Genomic DNA, 20,241 nt, shown 5'->3' with positions numbered 1-20,241 from the left:
GCTAAACTATCTAAAACCTTAAAAGATAATTCTGTTAAAGTTCTATACTCAAGATGCCAGCAAATTTGGAAAACACAACAGTGTCACTGGATTGGAAAAGACTGGTTTACATCACAACCCTAAAGAAGAGCAATGGCAAGGAACGTTCAAAATATTGAACAACTGTACTCATTTTGTACACCAACAAGGTTATACTTCAGATTGTGCAAGGGAGGCTTCAGCAATATATGAATTGAGAATTATCAGAGGAGCAGGCAAGTTTTTCAAAGAGTCAGAGGAACCAGAGGTCAAATTGCTAACATTAAGTAGATTATGGAGAAAGCAAGGGAGCTCCAGAAAAAAAAAAATCTACTTCTGCTTCACTGACTACACTATATCCTTTGACTGTGTGAATCACAACAAAATATGGCAAGTCCTCAAAGAGATGGGCATATCAGATCATCTTGTCTCCTTAGGAACTCATATGGGGGCCAAGAAGTAACAGTAAGAACCAAAAATGGAACTGATTGTTTGAGATTGGAAAAGGAGTACAAGCCTGAATATTGTAACCTTATTTATTTAACTTATATGCAGAGTACATCATGCAAAATGCCAGGCTGGATGAATCAAAAGCTGGAATTAAGGTTGCTGGGAGAAATATCAACGATCTCAGATATGCAGACAATATCACTCTGATGGCAGAAGGTGAAAAAGAATTAAGAAGCCCCTGGATGAGGATGAAAGAAGTGTAAGTATAAGCTGGCTTGAAGCTTAAGATAAAATAAAGCCAAGATCTTGGAAACTGGTCCCATCACTTCCTGGCAAAGAAAGGGAGAAGAAATGGAAGCAGGATCAGATTTTATATGCCTGGGCTCAAAGATCACTGCAGACGGCAACTGCAGCCATGAAATTGAAAGATGCTTGTTCCTTGGAAGAAAAGCCAACAAAAATATGGACAGCATAGTAAAAAGCAGACATTGCTTTGCCAAGAAAGGTACGTATAGTCAAAGCTACGGTTCTTCCAGTAGCAATGGATGGCTGTGAGAGCTGAACTATAAGGAAAGCTGAGTGCTGTAGAAGCAATGCTTTAGAACGATGGTCCTGGAGAAGACTTCCGAGAGGCCCTTGGACAGCAAGGAGATCAAATCATTCAACAGTTAAAGACATTAATTCAGACTATTCGCTGAAAGGAGAAATAGTGAAGCCGAAGCTTGAATACTCTGGCCATATAATAAGAAAACAGGACTCATTGGAAAAGACCTTGACGTTGGGAAAGATTGATGGCAAAAGGAAAAGGGGACAGCAAAGGATGAAATAGATAATGTCATGGAAACAAAAAAAAAAGCATGAACTTGGACAGACTTTAAGAAATAATGGAGGATAGAAGGGCCTCCTTTTGATTTCACGTATACTTCTGTCACAGAGGTGAAGATAAACTGCAACTTAAATAATAACTACCTTTTCAAGATCTTCACAGTAGAAAGAATTCCCTTCTGATCAGCCATAGTGATTGTCAAACACTGAGGCCATCAAGTATGTGGCAAAATAATGAGGGGCTGCTTCTACCCTGACTGTATAATCTGGGAGAGTATACCCCTCGAAGACACTCCAAGCTTTCTGAATAACAAGGAACTCCTAGTACTTGTTTAATAATAAATAATAATAATAAGGAAGAGAAGGAAAAGGAAGGAGAGGAAGAAGCAGCAGCGTAAGTTATTTATATACCACTGCCAGATTTGCAAAGTGCTTTTACAAATGTTAGCCTGTTTTATCCACACAAAAACATCAGTTGACAAGTGCTACTATCATCTCCATTTTACAGATGAAGAAAATGAGGTAGAGGTTAAGTGACTTACCCAAGGGTGAAAAAGATAGCAAATGTCTGAGGCTGGATTTGAACTCAGTTCTCCCTTATCCCAGGTTCAGAGCTCTTATTTACTACACAAACTAGCTACCTCATTCCCCACAACTTTCCCATTTGCTTGCTCTTCTTCCTTCTATCCTCTAGCAGTTAAACCCTTTACTAGTAAGCTGTGAATTTCCGCTCTGGCCTACTAGAAAGTTCAGATTTCAATAGTATTTCAATTTGTAACAATAAAAGGGCACTTCATTCCTTGAACACTCTCAAAACCCAGAGATTATAATCTCCTCTCCCCCTAACTACTAAAGAGGAGGAGCAAAATCAACTCTACTTGGATCAGTTAGGAAGCCTGCCCGAATAAGGAATCACTATGGCAAATACATGCTTACAAAATCACAAGGATGCTTATAAAGCTGTCTTAGAATGTAAAAACAGAAACCTCGGAATGATAAAACATTCTTTAATTTTTTCCTTATTGTAGAGAGGCAGGTAAATGGTGCAGAGGATAGAGTACCACCCCTACAGTTAGGAAGACCTGAGTTCAAATCTTGCCTCAGGCACTTAACTAGCTATGTGACCCTGGGCAACTCATTTAACTTCGTTTGCCTCAGTTTTCTCATCTGTGAAACAAGCTGGAGAAGGAAATCACAAACCACTTCAATATCCTTGCCAAGAAAACCCCAATTAGGGTCCCCAAGAGTTAGGCATGACTGAAACAACTAAGATATGTTCTATATAATATGGGAACAATGCTCAGAGAAATCTGACTCCCCTTTCACAAAACTTTTTTGTTTATAGGATTGGTTTCTTTTCTTTCTCTTTCTTTCTTTTTTTCCTTCCTTCTTTCTTTCTTTCTTTTTCCTTCCTTCCTTTTAAATATTAAGGAGCACCTTAGGTTTATAGTAGGTTCTTTTTTTTATCCTACTTCTTGTCTTTCGACTTTGTATTAGAGTTATGCTCTGCTCACCTATGGGGGAGATGACTGGCCTGAGTTTCTGTCTTTTATACCTTTCACAGCTCAGTCTGTAGCCTGTAAGTTTCAATGTTTCCAACACCAGAGAGAGGTATTTTCATTGGCCTCCTGTTCTGTACTCCATTCTTTACACAGGAGGATGCCTATTCCCACCCTCAAGACCTCTACTGCTCCTCTCTGCCCTGGAACTGTGGCCCACAAGAGCGTAATAGCGGACAGCTGCTAGATGGCACCTCTGCCTACTCCCAGGGCTAGTACAGGGATGTCCTAGAATTCTTTCTGCCTAAGTTTTTGGTCCCTTTACAATCCCTGGGCACTGGGCTACTCCCTGCATCACTAACGCAGCCACAGCCTAATACAACTTGTGGGGCTATGCTGTGCTCCCGGCCAGCCCAACCCCAGTGCATGCCAACCTCTCTATCTAACTCTCTAACTGCTCTGGGCTGGAAAATGACTCACTGTAACATTTCTGGGGGGAGCCTTTGCTGCTCAGAATTTGGTTTGGCACATTTTCTAGGTGGCTGCAGAAGAGGTTTTGGGGGAGCTGAGGCAAAGTTACTAGCTTTCACTCTGCCATCTAGACTTCTAGGAGTACAGTTGGAAAGGCTGTCTGGGGCAAGGTTGTGAAAGGCATTCAAATATGAATAAAGGCACTTATAATTAATCTTAGAAGCAATAAGGAGCCATTGGATCTCACTAAGTAGAAAACTGATATGGTCAGTCATGCTATTTCATGTATCAAGTAGCATGGCATAGTGCATAGAAAGGTGGCCACAGATTCTGGGCTAGGGTTCAAGTCTCTTAAAACATACTGGCTGTGTGTCCGCAGGCAAGTTACTTAACTTCTCAGTGCCCCATGGAACTCTTTTAAGACTATAAATTTTACAGAGAAGGTGCTGATATATTTGATGCTCCAACTACAGAGGGAATTTCCTTATAGCAATGAAATCATAAGTCTACTAAAAAAAAAAATCTCACTAGGTTAGCCACAGGGTGACAAGTTTTTCAGCCATATCAGTTCTCAAAGGCCATATGCCAAGTTACAAAGATTATGTCATAGGTGAGACGCAACTCAACAACATCATGGATCTATCAATGTGTACATGATAACTTTGAAACTGGCTTGATGAACTTGAAAATAGAAGTCGTTTCAAGTAGTTTTAAAAAACAACATGGCACCCTTTCTTGATTCTAATACATATTTGTGAGTATATGTATTATATATGATACACATTCATATGTGCATCCAGTGAACTCACAGATAATCGAGGTTATCGAGACAGCTATGTAACATAGTAGATAGACTATTAGACTTGGAGTAAAGTAAGACCTAGATCCAAATTCTGGTTCAGAAATGTACTGGCTATGACCTTGCACAAGTCACATGATCTCTCTCACCTTTAGTTTAATCATCTGTAAAATGGGAATAATAATAGTGCCTACCGGTTACAAAGACATATGTAAACTGCTCTGCAAATCTTAAAGCACGGCATAAATGCTAACCATTATTATGACGGATATGTGTGTGTATGTCAACATTGGATACACACAGCACAATTTACAGAGATAATCAAATATATGTACAAATATAATATTATGCAAACACACTGAGAAAATAAATTACTAAGCTTAAAAAATTATTTCTAATAATTTCGAGTTTAATATGCCAGTTGCAAACACAACACAGCCTTCTTATGAGGGAACCCATATGTACCGCATTGTGTCGATTCTAAATATATCTATAAATCTCATGAATAAATGTAACATCCAAGCACTCATCTAACAGACAGGAATATAAAACAAGACGCTGGGGTAAATACAGTTCTATCAGGCTTTATCCTGCTGAGGCAATGTGATTCATAGAGTAGATATCTTCTAAATGCCTGAGAAATTATTCTACAAAAACTCTCCCATAAAAGACAGATTAGCACATAATACAAATCTTTAACTGGCAAGAAATGCTGATATAAAAAGACATGACAAGGTCAGACAAATAGTGATCTAATACATAAACTATTTAATGACAGAGATCTAAAATTGAATGTTAATACTGCCTGTTTCACTAGCTCATAACACAAACAGAATAAAAGATTTAATAGGGAATGTATTTTGAAACACTTTTTTCTAAAATCATGATAATTTATGCTCAAAAGAAGCTTAGTAATATCTAAGTGAAAATACTATTCATGCAGAGGCATTTGGCATTTAGATGAAACTGACATTCTAATTTAGTTAATTTTTTAGAAAACATTCTCCCACATAAGCTCTTAAGTCTATTTTTTCTAGAAATTATAAATATCCTAAATTATCATTTCTTTCTGTTACCATCTAAATATGTGATAGAACATGGATCACTAATTGCGGCTAATTTTTCAGTGCCACAGTGTAAGGAAATAAATTGTCAAATACGTAATATTTAAAATTTCTTACTTTGTGAAAAAAATTAATGCTATATAATAGTAGCAATCTCCACAACATGGATTTGTGTGTATACATGCACAGGCACCTATGCTTAGGAAATCTTACAAAGAATGTAAACCTTGACTTTACATCTATGTTCACATAAAATAAAAAGTTAAATAGAAAAGAATGTGCTTCCAAATTGATAATGAACTTGTACTCACAGAGACAGAGGAGGCACATATCTGGTGTTATACTTTAATAAATTTCAATCAAAGTTTGATACTACCAGCTCTTTTTCAGAAAAAGTCATTTTAATAAACTGAATTTGCAGTTAAATGTTCTGGTATTTCTAATTTTTTTTCCTCAAGGATGTAATTAATAAGATCATAAGACTATTTCTATTTAGTCTTTTTTTTATCACATTTCCATACTCACAAAAGTAGTGGGCAGTACATTTGAAGAAACATGACTACTATTCAGAGACTTTTTTAATGATATTTGACATAAACATTTTGTTTTCAAGTTCTTCCTACATAAAACAGTTGTATCTGTCCATTGATTTAAAAAAAATTAACCTTGATAACCTTTATTCTAATTTTTATATTCTCAATTTTTTATATCTATCTATAAAGAAGCAATATGGCACAGTGGATAAGGAGTTGACCTTATAGCTAGAAAGACCTGGGGTTGAGTGTAGGCTCTGAAACATACTTTAAACCTTTTTTTGCCCCAGGCCAGAGGTGTCAAACTCAAGGCCAAAGGGTGAGTGCTTCCCTGAACCAGATTAAAATGTAATTAAGAAATATTTAAGAAAATAAATAAAAATACAATACAACATAAATAATGTTAATTTGTGGCTAAGTGATATGCAGTAGGCCACTCTAAAAGTTTAAACTGCAGAGAAGATGATGACTTACATAATAGAGTCAATTTTCTATTTCGGCAGTTCTATCAATGAAATCCAGTCCAGTCCATATGCTTGGTATGGTATTGGTATACTATTGGTACATGCCCTTCCCTTTCCCCTCCTTATAATAAAACATCTAGAGAGCAGAAACTGTTTCTGTATTTGTAACTCCAGTATCGAGCATAGTGCATGGCACATAGTAGGTCTTTAATAAATGATTGCTGAATTTATCTGAGCCACGCCCCCCAACAAATTCTAGTGCCACCTTATAACTTTTAGGATCAAATACAAACCTCTGTATGTGTCATCTAAAGGTCTTCATAGCCTGCACCCTTTCTATCTTTTAAGATTTCTTATAAATTAGTGCCCTTGATACAACCTAGTTGGCTGTCTCCCATTACAATGTATTCTCTCCTCACCCATTTCTCAGAATCCTTGACTTTCTTTAAGACTCAACTCAAATGTCATCTTCTACAGCTTTTTCCTAGTCTTCCACCTTCTACTGCCTTCCCCTGTAAGGTTGTCTTCCATCCATTCTGAATCTATCATTTATACTACACACACAACACACACGTATATATGTTGTATGTAGTCTTCCCCATTACAATATAGATTCTTTAAAAAAAGGAAAGGCCATTTTTACTTTTTTCTTATCCCCAGTACTTAACACACCTGGCACATCATAAGTACCTAATAACTGTTTGCTGACTGTCTGACTGAATGAATAACAAGTCAGTATTCTGTTCATATTCTTTACTGTTGCTGAATCACAATTTTCACATATCTAATTATGAATCCAGTTCCCTTTGAGAAAATTTTTAATCGTGCAAATTTTATTTGCATGGTATAGCAATTAAAAGAGAGCAACTGAATTGTATACAGTCTAGGTTTTATAAACTACGTGATTTTATGGTTGACAGGAGAATGTTTTTGTGTTTTCTAGACTACATGTTATAACAGCAATAATAAATTTATGATTTAAATGTACATGCTAAATTTTCTTCATATGATGTGCACGTATATTTTTAAGCAAATTCAGGCTATCTTAATATACTTCCTCCATGTCAATGCACATTTATTATGCTTTAAAAATACACCTATGTCTCTTCTATAGTTGATACCACAGTACTAACACTGAAGATGGGCCAAATAACACTCCTACATGATTTACATTACATGAAACATGAAGATAGTTTTTAATATATAATACTTATGTATATATGTATATCTATGTATATAATACTTATGTTTTAAAAGATTACACAATGCTTTTTATCACTAAAATAAAACACAATGTCTAAAATTTAGGTGTTATCCTTACCTTTCTATCACCCGTCTTCCTAGTCACCAAGACCTGATGTCATCCTTAGTTGCTCTCTCTCTCCCAGCCCCAATATCCAATCACTTGCTAAAATCCTACGGATTCTACCTGTTAATGTCCTATATATGATCCTATCTCTCTTTTGAAACTGTAACTACCCTGGTGCAGGCCCTCATCACCTTATCCATGGTGAGGTGCAATAACTTGCTGGTTGCCCAAGTCTCTGCCCACCCAACCTTCACTCAGCTGTCAAACTAATTTTTCTAAACAGCAGATCTGACCAAGTCACCTTCTATTCAATAAATTCTAGTGGCTCTCTATCACCTATAGGAACAATATAAAATCTTTGACTTTTAAAAACTTCTCTCCTACCTTTCGAGTTTTCTTACACCTTACTCTGCCCCCATACACTTTGCAGCCAAGTTACACTGGTTTCCTTGCTATTCCTTAAACAAGACACTCCAACTCTGGCCCCTAGACATTTTTACTGGCTGTTCTCCATGCCTGGAATACTCCTTCCTCATTTCTGCTTCCTAGCCTTGCTGGCTTCTTTCAAGTCTCAGCTAAAATCCTATATTGTACCAGAAGCTTTTCCTGATCTCTTTTAATGATATTGATTATCTCCAATTTATCCTGTATATATCCCACTTGTACATGTTTTTTTTTTTTCATGTTGTCTTCCTCATAAGGCTAAACTCCTCAAAAGTAAGGACTTTTTGCCTTTCTTTGCATCCCCAGTGCCAGGCACATAGTAAACATTAAATAAATGTTTATTGACTCTTGACTGACTGTAATTACTAGGAAATGGTTATGCTGGTGGCTAACGATGAACAGATAAGGCACTTTCCTTTTTGGGACTCAGTTTCCTGACAAGATCGATATGATATGACTTATCTTCTAGCATTTCCACCCAACATTGGTTAGACCTAATCTCTTCCTTTTGCAAGGCAGCTTCTAGGGGCACAGTGGATAGAGTTCTGGGCCTAAAGTCAGGAAGACTCGTCTTCCTGAGTTCAAATCTGGCCTCAGACATTCATTAGCTGTGTGACCCTGGGCAAATCACTTAACTCTATCTGCCTCAGTTTCCTCACCTGTAAAATGAGTTGGAGATGGAAATGCTAAACCACTCATGTATCTTCCAAGAAAACCACAAATGGGGTCATGAAGAGTTGTACATGACTCAACAATGATGGCCAACTTTACTTTTGCAATAGAGACTTGTTTTCCCTAAAAGGAGACAGAGCTGTGTCTGAAACCAAGTGGTTATAGTTTTGGTGATAAACGTAAAGGTACAAAAATGTAAAAGGTACAAAAAGTTTCATTCATGGAGTTCAGGCCTCTAAGAATTGGTAGGTACTTGAGACCATGCCAAGGCATACTACCCCTGCCTATATGACCTGTTGATCAAATTCTTTCCCAGAAGGAGGCAAGACAGGACATGTATCCCAGTTGCATATCCTTGCTATGTTAGGGAAAAGTGGATCCGTTTTCTTCTTACTAACTGTTAAATGACTTTATTTGATCCCTAAAGTGAATATGAAATAGGAGAGTATGGGCATAAGGCACACCTTCAACAATACTACTGTACTATATATACTACAGTACTATACTATTACTACTCTTCTGTCTCTTAACATCATGAGTTTAGGAATAATTTAAAAATACAAACATTTAAAAATAAGTAAGTTTGGCTCAACTATTAAAAATGAGGATGAGGGAGCCAAGATGTACAGAAAGGAGCGTTATAGCCTAACTTTCTCCTCCAACCAAATGCAAAATTATCCATCTAATTGAATACTGGAATGGCACAGCTAACAAAAGGTAAGGCTGAGACGTTTTTCTACTCCAAGAAAATCTAGGAGGTTAGAAGAGATATGTGACACTGGTGTGGGGGCTGGCCCCCAGTGCAACAGCTAGCAAAACCAGCTGTGGGATTTAGACATGGTTGTGAAAGCAGCAGCAACAGCTTCAGGAGCTCTCAGCTTGTAAATAATAAGGGGATTAGAAAACTGGTCAAAAAGTTATTACAGTGGATCTCGTGCTAGCACTGAGCCTAGGACCAGCCACCGTTTAGCAACTCCACTGGCCATATCCAATTCAAGGTCCCAGTTTCAGGAATGTATGATGCTTCAAGAGAGCAAAGGTTCCTACCTGGATAAGGACCAGAACCCAAAACAGGAGAGCAGTGACCATATCTACATGTATCACACCACCACGGAAGTACTGAAAACTTACAAACTCCCAGAACTAATCATGGAAACAGCAGATTGAAAAAGCCTGAAGCTTGGGAGAGCGCAGCCTACCATGTGGCCCCAAACTTACTACAGGTGAGCAGAGTCCACCTTTAACATAAAACTCAAAGACAAGAAAGAAGCTGGAGAAATGATTAAACAAACAAAAAAGAATTTGACCATAAAAAGCTGCTATGGTGACAGGGAAGATCAAGACACAAACATGGAAAAAGACAATAACTTGAAAAGTTTCAAGCAAAACCTCAAAAAAAATGCTGACTGAACACAAGCCCAATAGGAATTCCTGAAAGAACAAAAGAAAGAGCAAAAATAGGATTTTAAAAATCAAATAAGAGTGGTAGAGTAAAAACTGGGGAAAGAAATAAGAGAAATGCAAGAAAATTATGAAAGGAGAATTAATACCTTGGTAAAAGAACATGTTAGAGAAAAAAAAGAAATTAGCCAAATGGAAAGAGAGATACAAAAGCTCATGGAAGAAAATAATTCCTCAAAAAATTATAATTGGGCAAGTAGAAGCTAATCTCCATGGGACATCAAGAAACAAAGTCAAAAGAATAAAAAAAGAAGAAAATGTTAAATATCTCATTGGAAAAAGGACTGCCCTGGAAATTAGATAGCAGAAAGAGAATTTTAGAACTAATTAAAAGCCATGATTTAAAAAAGAACCCAGACATCACATTTCAAGAAACTATAAAGGAAAACTACCCCAATATCTTAGAACAAGAGGGTAAAATAGAAATAGAAAAAAATCACTAATCACATCCTGAAAGAGATTCCAAAATTAAATCTCCCAGTAATATTATAGCCAAATTCCAAAGCTCCGAGGTCAAGGAGAAAATATGCTAAGTAGCTAAAAGGAAGATTACATAGGATTCAGCAGCCACAATTCTAAAAGAGCAGAATGTTTGGAATGTGATATTCTGGAAGTCAAAGGAAAGAGGATTACAAAGCATAACCTACCAAGCAAAACTGAGTATATTCCTTCAGGAGAAAAAGTATGAAATAGATGACTTTCAAGTACTGATGAAAAGATTGGAGCTAAATAGAAAATTTGGTATTCAAACACAAGACTCAAAAGAAGCATAAAAATGTGAATATGAAAGAGAAATTATAAGCAACTGAATAAGGTTAAACTCTTTACATTTCTATATGGAAAACTGACTCACATAACTCCTAAGAACATTATCATTGCCGGGAAAATTAGAAAGAGTCTACACAGAAAGAGCATGGATATGAGTTGATTAAGTAGGGATGATATAAAAAAAAGGAAGGGTAAGGAAGATGGATGCACTGAGAGAAGGGAAAAAAAGAATAGGTAAAATTAACTCACATTAGAGGAGATGCTTAAAGAAGAGGATTTATAGTGGAGGGAAAAGTGTGTATTGGGAGGGCTAATAACACCTGAATCTCATTTTTATCTGAACAGGCTCAAGGAGGAAATCTATCTATCTATCTATATCTATGTCTCTCTCTCTCTCTCTCTCTCTCTCTCTCTCTGTATATATATATATATATATATATATATATATATATATATATATATATATATATATATATATATATGTCTATATATATGTCTATATATATATACATATAGAGATACACACACACACACACACACACACACACACACACACACACACATTCAGAGGGTACTACAACTAAATCTTACCCACAGGGGAAGTAGGAGAGGAAGGGACTAAGAGAAACGGGAGGCAGGTGATAAGGAGGGTGGATTAAGGGAAACAGTGGTCAGAAGCAAAACAGACTTTTGAGAAGAAATAGATTAAAAAGAGAGAAAGAGAATGAAAGAGAGAGATAGAGAAAGAGAAAACAACAAAGAGAAGAAAATAGGATAGAGAGAAATACATTTAGTAATCATAACCGTAAATGTGAATGGGATGAACTCACCAATGAAACAGAAGCATACAGAAGAATGAATTAGAAACCAGAATCCACTAATGTTGTTTACAAGAAAGATACTCAAAACACAAAGAGGTAAAAGTAAGGGCTGGAACATAATCTATTATGCTTCCACAGAAGCAAAAAAGAACAACAAAAAAAAAAGTAGGGGTAGCAATCATGATCTTAGACAAAGCAAAAACAGATCTAATTAAAAGAGATAATTAAGGAAATTATATTTTGCTAACAGGTATCACAGACAATGAATTAATATTAATTCAAAATATATACATATCAAATAGCACTGCATTCAAATTCTTAAAGGAAAAGTTAAATTAGTTATAGAAGGAAACATGCAATAAAGCTATACTAGTAGGGGACCTCAACTTTGCTCTCTCAGAACTAGATAAATTTAACCATAAAATAAATAAGTTATTGAGGTGAATAGATTTTTAGAAAAGTTAACTATGGAAAACCTCTGGAAAAAAAATGAATGGGAATAGAAAGGAGTAAACCTTTTTTCCTAGCTCTTCATGGCACCTTCATGAAAAATGGACTATGTATCAGGGCATAAAAACTTCACAAACAAATGCAGAATTTAAGAAATATTAAATGCACTCTTCCTATAGCATAATGAAATGAAAGGCCTTGGAAGCAGAGATTAAAAATTTATTGGACACTAAATACCCTAATCCTAAACAATGAGGCAGTCAAAGAATAAACCATAGAAACAATCATCAATTTCATGAAAGATAATGACAACAATGAGGAAACATCAAAATTTGTGTTGTATAGCCAAAGCAGTATTTAGGACAAAATGTATATCCCTCAAACTGTATCCAGAGAGACACAGATCAGATCAATGAATTAGGCACACAACTTAAAAACTAGAAAAAGAACAATTAAAAAATTCCAAATTAAAACACCAAAATAGAAATTCTGAAAATCAAAGGAGAGAGTAATAAAATTGAAAGTTAAAAAAATTGAGGTAATAAATAAAAGTGGGAGCTAGCTTCATTTTAAAAAGGACAATAAAATAAATTACTGGTTAATGTGATTTAAAAAAAGAAAAAAAAACTAATTGCCAGTATCAAAAAGTGAAAAGGGTGAATACATTACCAATGATGATGAAATTAAATTAATTATGAGAAACTACTGTGTCCAGTTGTATGCCAATAAAACTGACAATTTAAGTGAAATGGATCAATATTTACAAAAATATAAATTGCCCAGATGAACAGCAGAGGAAACAATATTTGAATAACCCCATCTTAGAAAAAGAAGTTGAATAAGCTGCACATGAGCTCCCTATGAAAAAATTTCTAGGAGCAGATGGATTTACAAATGAATACTACCAAACACTTAAAGAACAATTAATTCAAATATTATATAAACTATTTTTAAAAATAGGCAAAGAAGAAGTCCCAAATTCCTTCTATGACACAGATATGATTTTGATGCCTAAAAACCAGGGAAAGCAAAAACAGAGAAAGAAAACTATAGCACATTTCACCTGATGGATACTGATGCAAAAAATTTTAAATAAAATACTAGCAAGGAGATGACAGCAATATATCACAAGGGTCATACACTATGACCAGGTGGGATTTAGACCAGGAATGCAGGAATGGTTCAATATTAGGAAAACTATAGCCTAATTTAACCATACCAAGAACAAAAACCATATGATTCTATCAATAAATGCTGAAAAAGATTTTGACAAAACACAACACCCATTCCCTTGAAAGCGTAGGAATTAATGGAGCTTTTCTTAAAATGATAACTAGTATCTATCTAAAAGAAGAACAACCATTATCTGTAATGGGGATAAACTTCCTTTCCAGTAAGATCAGGGTTGAAACAATATTATCACCACTATTATTCAATATTGTACTAGAGATGCTAGCTAAAACAATAATGCAAGAAAAGAAATAAAAGGCTTTAAAAATAGATAATGGGGCAACAAAACTATTATTCTCTGCAGGTGATATAATAGATTTAGAAAACTGTCTAGAGAATCAACCTTGAAACTAGTTGAAACAATTAATAACTTTAGAAAATTGCAGTATATAATATAGATCTACAAAAATCATTGGCATTTCTAGATATTGCTAACAAAACCCAGAAGGAAGAGATAGAAAGAGAAATTCCATTTTAAATAACTGCAGACAATATAAAATACTTGGAATCTACCTGTCAAGACAAACACAGAAACCATATGAACACAACTAGAAAGCCCTTTTGACACGAATAAAGTCCTAAACAGTTGGAGAAATGTTTTTTTAAAGGCAAACTAAGACATTTTCAGTAGAATCTTCTGTTAACATTTTCATATATTTTTAAATTGTAAAATTTTGTTTAAGAAGTATAGGCGTAAAGAAAAGAACATTAGGTTTGACATCAAAGGACTCACAGGGTGACCGGAGATAATTCGCCCCTCTATCAGATTCTAAGGCTTAATCTAGATTTAAATTTGTGATTCTAATTATTAGTAAATTTCAAATTTTTTCTTGGAATACCTAGAAAAAGATTTTCAATTACAAGAGAAAGGGTGAATGTGTCCTTTATACACTGGAGAAAAAAATTAAAATCAGAAATTTAAGGCAGATTAAAATCAGTAAGTATAGCAATAATACATTATCGGTTTAATTCAATTTTATTTTATATTCATTTTCTACCCCCCTTTGGCCCTCCCTCCACTGATAGAGAGAGGAAAGCAAAACAAAACTCATTACAAACTTATAAAGTCAAGCAAAACACATTCACACACATTAGCTACATGTTCCTCAATTTCCCCATATGTACTTCAGTCTTTATTCTCAATCTAACACCCCTCTATCTGTAGGTGGGTAGTAATGTTTCATCATGAGCCCCCTGGAATTGTGATTAGTCCTTATAGTGATCAAATTTCCCAAGTATTTCAAAGTTGCTTATTTTTACAATTTCATTGTTTAATTAAATTGTTCTGCTTGTTCTGTTCACTTTGCATCACTTCACAGAAGTCTTCTCACATTTCTCTGAAACTATCTTCTGCATTAATTATTACAGCACAATAGTATTCTATCACATTCATATTCCATAAGTTGCTCATTTATTTTTCAGTTGTGTCCAACTCTTTGTGACTCCAATTGGGGTTTTCTTGGCAAAAATAATGGAGTGTTTTACCATTTCCTTCTCCAGCTGACTTTACAGATGAGGAACTAGGTAAACAGAATTAAGTGACTTGCCCAAGGTCACACAACTAGTAAATGTCTAAAGCTAGATTTGAACTGAGGAAAATGAGTTTTCCTGAGTTCAGACCCAAGCACTCAACCCACTGAACTGCCCAGGAGTCCCTATCTTGTTCCACTATTCCCCAACTGATGAGTTTCCCCTTAGTTTCCAATTCACTGTTACCATAAAAAAGATGCTATAATTTTTTTAAAATTTATAAAACACACAGGAATCCTTTTCCTCTTAATTTAATCTCTTTAGGACAAAAATCTAGCAACCATATTGCTATGTCAAAGGGTTTTCAAAGTTTAATAGTTTGGGGTAAATTGTTCCAAATTGTTTTCCACGATACAGGGATCAATTCACAGCTTCACTAACACTGTATTAATACGTTTTTCTGTAACTTGAAAACATTTGTCATTTTCCTTTTCTGTCAACTTTGCCAGTCTGATGGGTGTGAGGTAGGACCTCAGAGTTGTTTTTATTTTCATTTCTCTAATTAGTGACTTGCAGCATTCTTTTATGTGCCTAATAGGTTGGAATTCTTCCTCTGAAAACTGCCCCTTCAAATTTTTTTGACTATTTACAAGTGGATGATGGCTCTTATTTTCATAAATTTGAATCTGTTCCCTATGTATCTTAAATCTAAATAAAAGGAAAAACATCAGTTGCTCATGGTTAGGCTAAGCTAATATAATAAAAATGACAATCTTACCTAAATTAATTTACTTATTTAGTGCCATCCCAATCAAACTATCAAAAATTATTTTATAGAGCTAGATAATAATAACAAAATTCATCTGGAAGAACAAAAGGTCCAGAATATCAAAGGAATTAATGAAAAGAAATGCTAGAGAAGGTAGACTAGCCTTACAGATATTAAACTGTATTATAAAGTAGCAGTCATCAAAACTACTTGGTACTGGCTTAAAAATAGAGTGGTGGATCAGTGGAATACATTAGGTACACAAGATACAGTAGTCAATGACTATGGTAATATACTCTTTGATAAACCCAGGGAGTCCAGCTTCTGGGATAAGAACTTACTATTTCACAAAAACTGCTGGGAAAACTGGAAAACAGTATGGCAGAAACTGGGCATGGACCAATATCTTACACCATATGCCAAAATAAAGTCAAAATGGGTTCGTGATTTAGATATAAAGGCTGATACCATAAGCAATTTGGGAGAGCAAGGAAGAGTTTACCTGTCAGATTTATGGAGAAAGGAAGAATTTAAGACCAAATGAGACAGAGAGCATTACAAAATGCAAAATAGATCATTTTGATTACATTAAATTGAAGAAGTTTTTGTACAAACAAAACCAATGCAACCAAGATCAGGAGGGAAGCAGAAAATTGGGAAAGAATTTTTACAACCAGCGTCTCTGATAAAGGCCTCATCTCTAAAATATACAGGGAACTGAGTCAAATTATAAAAATACAAGTCATTCCCCAATTGAGAAATGGTCAAAGGACATGAAAAGGTAGTTTTCAGAGGAAGAAATTAAAGATATCTCTAGTCATATGGAAAAAAATGCTCTAAATCACTATTGATTAGGGAAACACAAATCAAAACAACTCTTAGGTACCACATCTCTCCTGTCAGATTGGCTAACATGACAAAACAGGGAAATGATAAATGCTGGCGAAGATTTGGAAAAATTGGAACACTACTGCACTATTGGAAGAGTTGTAAACTGACCCAACCATTCTGGAGAACAATTTGCCCAAAGGGCTATAAAAATGTGCATACCCTTTGACCCAGCATTACCACTTCTAGGGCTGTATCCCAAAGAGATCATACAAGTGGGAAAAGGACTCGTATGTACAAAAATATTTATAGTGGCTCTTTTTGTGGTGGCAAAGAATTGAAGATCAAGAGGTTGCCCATCAATCAGCTAAACAAGTTGTGGCATATGAATGTAATGGAATACTATCATACTATAAGAAATGAGGAGCAGATGGACTTCATAATAACCTGCAAAAACTTATAGGATCTGATGCTGGGTGAGGGGAGCAGAACCAGGAGAACATCATACACGATTACAGACACATGGTATCTGTGATGATTAACTTTGATAGACTTTGCTCTCCTCAACCATGCAAGGTCCTAGGACAGCTCCAAAAGACTCATGATGGAAAAAGCTATGCACATGCAGAGAATGAACTGCAGAGTCTGAATGCAGACTGAAGCAAATTATGTGTTCTCTCTCTCTCTCTCTCTCTCTCTTTTGGTTTTGCTTCTTCTTTCTTATGGTTCATTCCATTGGTTATAATTCTTCTTTACAACTTGACTATTGTGAAAATAAGTTTAATGTGAAGGTATATGTAGAACCAGATTACATACCATCTTGAGGGGGGAAGAGGGAGGACAGGGCGAGGCAGAAAATTTGCAACTCAAAAACTTGTAGAACTGAGTGTTGTAAATTTAAAATAAAAAATAAATTTAAAAAAAGAATACACCAATCACTTCAAGAAAGAGATCCCAAAATCAAAACTCCAAGGAACATTCTAGCCAAATTTCAGAATTATCAGGTCAAGGAAAAAATACTGCAAAGGGCCAGAAAGAAACAATTCAAATATTGGGGAGCCACAATCGGGATTACAAAGGACTTAGCAGCTGCAGTATTAAAGGATCTGAGGTCACAGAACATGATATTCCAGAAGGTAAAGGAGCTAGGACTACAATCAAGAATCACTTACCCAGAGACATTAAGCACAATACTTCAAGAGAAAAAAAATAATCATTCAATGAAATGAAAGATTTCAAGCTTTCACAAGGAGAAGACCAGAATTGAACAAATAATTTGATCTCCAATATCAAAACCCCAGAGAAGCCTAAAAAGGCAAAAAGGGATAAGAGAACATAAGGGATTCAATGGAGCTGAACTGTTTACATCCCTACATAGGAAGATGATACTTGTAATTCTTAAAAATTGTACCACTAGTAGTACAGCTAGAAGGAATATACACAGAGAGGAAATGACATAAAAAAATTAAGGGATGAGAAAGAGGAGTACAATGGGTGCAGAAGGAAGGGAGAAGTAAAATTAGGTAAGTTATCTCATATGAAAGTGAGAAAGACCTTTTACAGTGAAGGGGAAGATGGGGGAGGGCGAGTGGGGCACTATGAGCATTTCTTGAACCTTACTTCCATCAGTATTGGCTCAAAGAGAGAATAATATAAACAATCAGCTGAACATAGACATCTGTCTTGACCAACAGGAAAGTAGAAGGGGAGGATATTAAGTAAAGGGGGGTGGGTGGGGACTGATAGAAGGGATGGCAGATCAAGGGAGGTGGCAGACAGAAGCAAAATACTGATGAGGTGGGCCAGGTGAAAAGAAAGAGGACAAACAGGAGTAAAAATAGGATTGGAGGGAAATACATGGTTGGAAATTATAACTGTGAAAGAGAATGGGATGAACTCTCCCATAAAATGAAAGCAGATAACAGAGTGGATCAAAAACCAGAATCCTGCCATATGTTGTTTACAAGAAACACTTGAAGCAGACAGACACAGAGTAAAGCTAAAGAGCTGGAGCAGAATCTATTATGCTTCAGCTGAAGTAAAAAAACCAAGGGTAGCAATCCTGATCTCACACAAACTACAAGCTAAAATAGACCTAATTAAAAGAGATAAAGAAGAAAACTACATCTTGCTAAAAGGTACCATAGACAATGAAGCAATATCACTACTAAACATAAATGTGCCAAGTGGAATAGCATCCAAACTCTTAAAGGAGAAGTTAAATGAGTTATAAGAAGTTAGCTTTTGTACCTCCTTTTCCATTTGGCCAATTCTAATTTTTAAGGAGTTGTTTTCTTCGGGGATTTTTTTTTTTCCATTTGGCAAAAGCAGAGGGAGGTCTGGTAGCAAGAAGATGCCCGACTGCCCTGCACCAAGAAGAAGCACATGGAGGTCCAGACACTGCCTGCCTGCTGGGGGCTGTGCCAAATCATGGGGAGGTTTGCAAACTTTTTAAATGTCATAGTTACGGTTAACCACAAAGGGATCAGAGCCTTTCACTCTAGATTCTTAACAAGGAGCTTCCATCAATTGGGCCTATGTAGAGAGTTTCTCCACAAGGAGAAGATTCTAGGCATAATCTGAGTCTCCCTTTTACCAGTAAATAAATTTTATCTGGGTAAGTATATACATGTCTATATGTCCGTTTGTGCTGCAGCTTTTTTCTAATTTTCACTCTCACAGGGAGGCAATTGTCAGGTGGATGCATCTACTTGGATAAGGTCCTCTGAAGTAATCTATATAGGGATGAGAGAGAGGAAACCTGTGTACACAGTAAAGGGCCACCTGGGAAATTTGGAGCATTATGGATATTCATCTTACAAAACCAATTGCTTAGTAAGCCACAAAAGTACCAGCAATATATTCCGAATTTCTTGCAGGACTAGGGTTTCAAAAGGGGAGATCCAGCAGGTCAATACTTTGTTTTTTTTTTTGTTTGTTTGTTTGTTTGCTTTCTTGGCAGGGCAGTTGGGGTTAAGTGACTTACCCAAGGTCACACAGCTAGTAAGTGTGTCAAGTGTCTGAGGTCACATTTGAACTCAGGTCCTCCTGACTCCAGGTCCAGTGCTCTACTCACTGCGCCACCTAGCTGCCCCCAGGCCAATATTTTGTGAGAGAATCTCTAAATATATAATCTTTGCATCAAGCTTTTGGGGTTACATGTAAATCAAGCTGTGTGTGTGTGTGCGCGCGCGCACGCGCGCGTGTGTGCGTGTGTGTGTGTGTCTATGTGTAAGGAACTCTTAAGTAAAGGTATATAGAGGTGTGTAAAACTGCTCAAAAGAGTCTTGAGAATTTTTAACGTTTTGAGGCAGAGGTGTATCAAAAAGATTCTTGCTGTCAGGTAAATTGAGCAAACTAAGTGAGATATTAAAGAAAGAAAAGAAAATAGTTTTTATCTCAACTTTTCTCTTTCTAGTCTGCTCTGTTTGTCTCTGGGTCTGTTTGTGTGATGTTTTCTAAGATTAACTTGTTAAGTAAAGGAACTGAAAAAGCAGGCTGAAACTCTCCCAGGAGTTAGTTTGGGAAGTGGAATCAGAGAAGGGATCTTTCTCACTGAGTAAAAATGCCAAGTTTTTTGTTCTTTGGATGAAGCTCTAGCAGCAGCTTTATACTGATAAAGATCTAGACCTCACAACCAGAAGATAGCAAGGGTTGATGAGGGAAAGCTAAGTGAGTTTTTTGTTACTCCAAAGTGAGATCAATTCAGGATTAATTAAATCCCAAAGCTAAAGTTTGTAGATTATGTTTAGATTACATCTAGAGAACTGTCTTTGCCCTCCACTCCTCCCTTACCCCACTCCAATATATCTGACATCAAGGAAATGTGTTTAAAACTGTAAAAATTAGTGGCTTTTTTTTTCTTTCAAGGCAGTATGATCAGGGTTTTTAATATC

General features: G+C 36.0%; 1 protein-coding gene across 1 annotated transcript in view; it reads right to left on the bottom strand.

The window, feature by feature from the left end:
• Positions 1-20,241, bottom strand: part of AUH (AU RNA binding methylglutaconyl-CoA hydratase) — a 254,386-nt gene that overhangs the window by 60,172 nt on the left and 173,973 nt on the right. The window lies entirely within an intron of this gene.

Source organism: Trichosurus vulpecula, chromosome 9 (assembly GCF_011100635.1).
Source record: "Trichosurus vulpecula isolate mTriVul1 chromosome 9, mTriVul1.pri, whole genome shotgun sequence".
NCBI classification, from domain to species: Eukaryota; Metazoa; Chordata; class Mammalia; order Diprotodontia; family Phalangeridae; genus Trichosurus; species Trichosurus vulpecula.
This window is presented reverse-complemented; position numbering and strand designations above follow the sequence as displayed.